Below are 5,544 nucleotides of genomic sequence, written 5' to 3' on the forward strand. Positions count from 1 at the left end.
CCATAACATTCTTTTCTATTACATTTTACATTTAATTTTTTCAACTTATCAATGAATTTACTTGAGTTAAGAAGTAATAGAGGTCTAAATTTAATGCTTTTGAGCACCTACAGCCAAACCACACTGGACATGCACAATCTCGTCTGATCTTGGAAGCTATGCAGTGTTGGGCCTGGTTTGTACTTGCATGGGAGACCACCTGGGAATAGCAGGTGCTGTAGGTAATTTTAGACAGCCAAAACATTCTTTTCTATTACATTTTACATTTCATTTTTTCAACTTATCAATGAATTTACTTGAGTTAAGAAGTAAAAGAGGTCTAAAGTTAATTTTTTGAGCACTTACAGCCAAACCACACTGGACATGCCCTATCTAGTCTGATCTTGGAATCTATGCAGTGTTGGGCCTGGTTAGTACTTGGATGGGAGACCTCCTGGGAATACCAGGAGCTGTAGGTAATTTTATACTGCCATAACATTCTTTTCTATTACATTTTACATTTCATTTTTCAACTTATCATTGAATTTACTTGAGTTAAGAAGTAATACAGGTCTAAAGTTAATGTTTTTGAGCACCTACAGCCAAACCACACTGGACATGCCCAATCTCGTCTGAACTTGGAAGCCATGCAGTGATGGTCCTGGTTAGTACTTGGATGGGAGACCACCTGGGAATACCAGGTGCTGAAGGTAATTTTATACTGCCATAACATTCTTTTCTATTACATTTTACATTTAATTTTTTCAACTTATCAATGAATTTACTTGAGTTAAGAAGTAATAGAGGTCTAAATTTTATGCTTTTGAGCACCTCCAGCCAAACCATACTGGACATGCCCAATCTCGTCTGATCTTGGAAGCTATGCAGTGTTGGGCCTGGTTTGTACTTGGATGGGAGACCACCTGGGAATACAAGGTGCTGTAGGTAATTTTAGACAGACATAACATTCTTTTCTATTACATTTTACATTTAATTTTTTCAACTTATCAATGAATTTACTTGAGTTAAGAAGTAAATGAGGTCTAAAGTTAAGATTTTTGAGCACCTACAGCCAAACCACACTGAACATTCCCAATCTCGTCTGATCTTGGAAGCTATGCAGTGTTGGGCCTGGTTAGTACTTGGATGGGAGACCTCCTGGGAATACTAGGAGCTGTAGGTAATTTTATACTGCCATAACATTCTTTTCTATTACATTTTACATTTCATTTTTCAACTTATCATTGAATTTACTTGAGTTAAGAAGTAAAAGAGGTCTAAAGTTAATGTTTTGGAGCACCTACAGCCAAACCACACTGGAAATGCCCAATCTCGTCTGAACTTGGAAGCTATGCAGTGTTGGGCCTTGTCAGTACTTGGATGGGAGACCACCTGGGAAAACCAGGTGCAGTAGGTAGTTTTATACTGCCATAACATTCTTTTCTATTACATTTTACATTTCATTTTTTCAACTTATCAATGAATTTACTTGAGTTAAGAAGTAATAGAGGTCTAAAGTTAATGTTTTTGAGCACCTACAGCCAAACCACACTGGACATGCCCAATCTCGTCTGATCTTGGAAGGTATGCAGTGTTGGGCCTGGTTAGTACTTGGATAGGAGACCACCTGGGAATACCAGGTGCTGTAGGTAATTTTATACTGCCATAACATTTTTTTCTATTACATTTTACATTTAATTTTTTCAACTTATCAATGAATTTACTTGAGTTAACAAGTAAAAGAGGTCTAAAGTTAATGTTTTTGAGCACCTACAGCCAAACCACACTGGACATGCCCAATCTCATCTGATCTTGGAAGCTATGCAGTGTTGGGCCTGGTTAGTACTTGGATGGGAGACCACCTGGGAATACCAGGTGCTGTAGGTAATTTTATACTGCCATAAAAGTCTTTTCTATTACATTTTACATTTAATTTTTTCAACTTTTCAATGATTTTACTTGAGTTAAGAAGTAATAGAGGTCTAAAGTTAATGTTTTTGAGCACCTACAGCCAAACCACAGTGGACATCCCCAATCTCGTCTGATCTTGGAAGCTATGCAGTGTTGGGCCTGGTTAGTACTTGGATGGGAGACCACCTGGGAATACCTGGAGCTGTAGGTAATTTTATACTGCCATAACATTCTTTTCTATTACATTTTACATTTAATTTTTCAACTTATCAGTGAATTTACTTGAGTTAAGAAGTAAAAGAGGTCTAAAGTTAATACTTTTGAGCACCGACAGCCAATCCACACTGGACATGCCCAATCTCGTCTTATCTTGGTAGCTATGCAGTGTTGGGCCTGGTTAGTACTTGGATGGGAGACCTCCTGGGAATACCAGGAGCTGTAGGTAATTTAATACTGCCATAACATTCTTTTCTATTACATTTTACATTTGATTTTTCAACTTATCATTGAATTTACTTGAGTTAAGAAGTAAAAGAGGTCTAAAGTTAATGTTTTTGAGCACCTACAGCCAAACCACACTGGACGTGCCCAATCTCGTCTGATCTTGGAAGCTATGCAGTGTTGGGCCTGGTTAGTACTTGGATAGGAGACCACCTGGGAATACCAGGTGCTGTAGGTAATTTTATACTGCCATAACATTCTTTTCTATTACATTTTACATTTAATTTTTTCAACTTATCAATGAATTTACTTGAGTTAAGAAGTAATAGAGGTCTAAAGTTAATGTTTTTGAGCACCTACAGCCAAACCACACTGGACATGCCCAATCTTGTCTGATCATGGAAGCTATGCAGTGTTGGGCCTGGTTAGTACTTGGATGGGAGACCATCTTGGAATACCAGGTGCTGTAGGTAATTTTATGCAGCCATAACATTCTTTTCTATTACATTTTACATTTAATTTTTTCAACTTATCATTGAATTTACTTGACTTAAGAAGTAAAAGAGGTCTAAAGTTAATGTTTTAAAGCACCTACAGCCAAACCACACTGGACATGCCCAATCTCGTCTGAACTTGGAAGCTATGCAGTGTTGGGCCAGGTTAGTACTTGGATGGGAGACCACCTAGGAATCCCAGGTGCTGTAGGTAATTTTATACTGCCATAACAGTCTTTTCTATTACATTTTACATTTAATTTTTTCAACTTATCAATGAATTTACTTGAGTTAAGAAGTAATAGAGGTCTAAAGTTAATGTTTTTGAGCGCCTACAGCCAAACCACACAGGACATGCCCAATCTCGTCTGATCTTGGAAACTATGTAGTTTTGGGCCTGGTTAGTACTTGAATGGGAGACCACCTGGGAATACCAGGTGCTGTAGGTAATTTTATACTGCCATAACAATCTTTTCTATTAAATTTTAATTTAATTTTTTCAACTTATCAATGAATTTACTTGAGTAAAGAAGTAAAAGATGTCTAAAGTTAATGTATTTGAGCACCTACAGTCAAACCAAACTGGACATGCCCAATCTCGTCTGATCTTGGAAGCTATGCAGTGTTGTTCCTGGTTAGTACTTGGATGGGAGACCTCCTGGGAATACCAGGTGCTGTAGGTAATTTTATACTGCCATAACATTTTTTTCTATTACATTTTACATTTAATTTTTTCAACTTATCAATGAATTTACTTGAGTTAAGAAGTAAAAGAAGTCTAAAGTTAATGTTTTTGAGCACCTACAGCCAAACCACACTGGACATTCCCAATCTCATCTGATCTTGGAAGCTATGCAGTGTTGGGCCTGGTTAGTACTTGGATGGGAGACCACCTGGGAATACCAGGTGCTGTAGGTAATTTTATACTGCCATAACAGTCTTTTCTATTACATTTTACATTTAATTTTTTCAACTTATCAATGAATTTACTTGAGTTAAGAAGTAATACAGGTCTAAAGTTAATATTTTTGAGCACCTACAGGCAAACCACACAGGACATGCCCTATCTCTTCTGATCTTGGAAGCTATGCAGTGTTGGGACTGGTTAGTATTTGGATGGGAGACTACCTTGGAATCCCAGGTGCTGTAGGTAATTTTATACTGCCATAACATTCTTTTCTATTACATTTTACATTTCATTTTTTCAACTTATCAATGAATTTACTTGTGTTAAGAAGTAAAAGCGGTCTAAATTAAACACTTTTGAGCACCTACAGCCAAACCACAGTGGACATGCCCAATCTCGTCTGATCTTGGAAGCTATATAGTGTTGGGCCTGGTTAGTACTTGGATGGGAGACCACCTGGGAATACCAGGAGCTGTAGGTAATTTTATACTGCCATAACATTCTTTTCTATTACATTTTACATTTAATTTTTTCAACTTATCAATGAATTTACTTGAGTTAAGAAGTAATAGAGGTCTAAATTTAATGCTTTTGAGCACCTACAGCCAAACCACACTGGACATGCACAATCTCGTCTGATCTTGGAAGCTATGCAGTGTTGGGCCTGGTTTGTACTTGGATGGGAGACCACCTGGGAATAGCAGGTGCTGTAGGTAATTTTAGACAGCCAAAACATTCTTTTCTATTACATTTTACATTTCATTTTTTCAACTTATCAATGAATTTACTTGAGTTAAGAAGTAAAAGAGGTCTAAAGTTAATATTTTGAGCACTTACAGCCAAACCACACTGGACATGCCCTATCTAGTCTGATCTTGGAATCTATGCAGTGTTGGGCCTGGTTAGTACTTGGATGGGAGACCTCCTGGGAATACCAGGAGCTGTAGGTAATTTTATACTGCCATAACATTCTTTTCTATTACATTTTACATTTCATTTTTCAACTTATCATTGAATTTACTTGAGTTAAGAAGTAATACAGGTCTAAAGTTAATGTTTTTGAGCACCTACAGCCAAACCACACTGGACATGCCCAATCTCGTCTGAACTTGGAAGCCATGCAGTGATGGTCCTGGTTAGTACTTGGATGGGAGACCACCTGGGAATACCAGGTGCTGATGGTAATTTTATACTGCCATAACATTCTTTTCTATTACATTTTACATTTAATTTTTTCAACTTATCAATGAATTTACTTGAGTTAAGAAGTAATAGAGGTCTAAATTTTATGCTTTTGAGCACCTCCAGCCAAACCATACTGGACATGCCCAATCTCGTCTGATCTTGGAAGCTATGCAGTGTTGGGTCTGGTTTGTACTTGGATGGGAGACCACCTGGGAATACAAGGTGCTGTAGGTAATTTTAGACAGACATAACATTCTTTTCTATTACATTTTACATTTAATTTTTTCAACTTATCACGAATTTACTTGAGTTAAGAAGTAAATGAGGTCTAAAGTTAAGATTTTTGAGCACCTACAGCCAAACCACACTGAACATTCCCAATCTCGTCTGATCTTGGAAGCTGTGCAGTGTTGGGCCTGGTTAGTACTTGGATGGGAGACCTCCTGGGAATACTAGGAGCTGTAGGTAATTTTATACTGCCATAACATTCTTTTCTATTACATTTTACATTTCATTTTTCAACTTATCATTGAATTTACTTGAGTTAAGAAGTAAAAGAGGTCTAAAGTTAATGTTTTTGAGCACCTACAGCCAAACCACACTGGACATGCCCAATCTCGTCTGAAC

The 5,544-nt window shown here is 37.3% G+C and overlaps 2 non-coding genes and 20 pseudogenes across 2 annotated transcripts; all 22 read left to right on the top strand.

Moving 5' to 3' along the window:
• The first annotated feature begins 105 nt into the window (after positions 1-105).
• On the top strand, positions 106-224 carry LOC148450896 (5S ribosomal RNA; annotated as a pseudogene).
• Positions 225-339: 115 nt separating this feature from the next.
• Positions 340-458, top strand: LOC148450897 (5S ribosomal RNA; annotated as a pseudogene).
• A 115-nt stretch (positions 459-573) lies between these two features.
• LOC148450898 (5S ribosomal RNA) lies at positions 574-692 on the top strand (annotated as a pseudogene).
• A 116-nt stretch (positions 693-808) lies between these two features.
• LOC148450899 (5S ribosomal RNA) lies at positions 809-927 on the top strand (annotated as a pseudogene).
• Positions 928-1,043: 116 nt separating this feature from the next.
• On the top strand, positions 1,044-1,162 carry LOC148450900 (5S ribosomal RNA; annotated as a pseudogene).
• Positions 1,163-1,277: 115 nt separating this feature from the next.
• On the top strand, positions 1,278-1,396 carry LOC148450901 (5S ribosomal RNA; annotated as a pseudogene).
• Positions 1,397-1,512: 116 nt separating this feature from the next.
• Positions 1,513-1,631, top strand: LOC148450902 (5S ribosomal RNA; annotated as a pseudogene).
• A 116-nt stretch (positions 1,632-1,747) lies between these two features.
• LOC148450903 (5S ribosomal RNA) lies at positions 1,748-1,866 on the top strand. The gene has a single exon (XR_015875198.1). It is a non-coding gene; the product is annotated as a 5S ribosomal RNA (ribosomal RNA).
• A 116-nt stretch (positions 1,867-1,982) lies between these two features.
• On the top strand, positions 1,983-2,101 carry LOC148450904 (5S ribosomal RNA; annotated as a pseudogene).
• Positions 2,102-2,216: 115 nt separating this feature from the next.
• Positions 2,217-2,335, top strand: LOC148450905 (5S ribosomal RNA; annotated as a pseudogene).
• Positions 2,336-2,450: 115 nt separating this feature from the next.
• LOC148450906 (5S ribosomal RNA) lies at positions 2,451-2,569 on the top strand (annotated as a pseudogene).
• Positions 2,570-2,685: 116 nt separating this feature from the next.
• Positions 2,686-2,804, top strand: LOC148450907 (5S ribosomal RNA; annotated as a pseudogene).
• A 116-nt stretch (positions 2,805-2,920) lies between these two features.
• On the top strand, positions 2,921-3,039 carry LOC148450908 (5S ribosomal RNA; annotated as a pseudogene).
• A 116-nt stretch (positions 3,040-3,155) lies between these two features.
• LOC148450909 (5S ribosomal RNA) lies at positions 3,156-3,274 on the top strand (annotated as a pseudogene).
• A 115-nt stretch (positions 3,275-3,389) lies between these two features.
• LOC148450910 (5S ribosomal RNA) lies at positions 3,390-3,508 on the top strand (annotated as a pseudogene).
• Positions 3,509-3,624: 116 nt separating this feature from the next.
• On the top strand, positions 3,625-3,743 carry LOC148450911 (5S ribosomal RNA). Its single transcript, XR_015875202.1, has one exon. It is a non-coding gene; the product is annotated as a 5S ribosomal RNA (ribosomal RNA).
• Positions 3,744-4,094: 351 nt separating this feature from the next.
• Positions 4,095-4,213, top strand: LOC148450912 (5S ribosomal RNA; annotated as a pseudogene).
• A 116-nt stretch (positions 4,214-4,329) lies between these two features.
• LOC148450913 (5S ribosomal RNA) lies at positions 4,330-4,448 on the top strand (annotated as a pseudogene).
• A 115-nt stretch (positions 4,449-4,563) lies between these two features.
• LOC148450914 (5S ribosomal RNA) lies at positions 4,564-4,682 on the top strand (annotated as a pseudogene).
• A 115-nt stretch (positions 4,683-4,797) lies between these two features.
• LOC148450915 (5S ribosomal RNA) lies at positions 4,798-4,916 on the top strand (annotated as a pseudogene).
• A 116-nt stretch (positions 4,917-5,032) lies between these two features.
• LOC148450916 (5S ribosomal RNA) lies at positions 5,033-5,151 on the top strand (annotated as a pseudogene).
• A 115-nt stretch (positions 5,152-5,266) lies between these two features.
• LOC148450917 (5S ribosomal RNA) lies at positions 5,267-5,385 on the top strand (annotated as a pseudogene).
• The last annotated feature ends 159 nt before the right edge of the window (positions 5,386-5,544 follow it).

The sequence above is a fragment of the Taudactylus pleione genome, unplaced genomic scaffold (assembly GCF_031769625.1).
Source record: "Taudactylus pleione unplaced genomic scaffold, aTauple2 ptg001261l, whole genome shotgun sequence".
Taxonomy (NCBI): domain Eukaryota; kingdom Metazoa; phylum Chordata; class Amphibia; order Anura; family Myobatrachidae; genus Taudactylus; species Taudactylus pleione.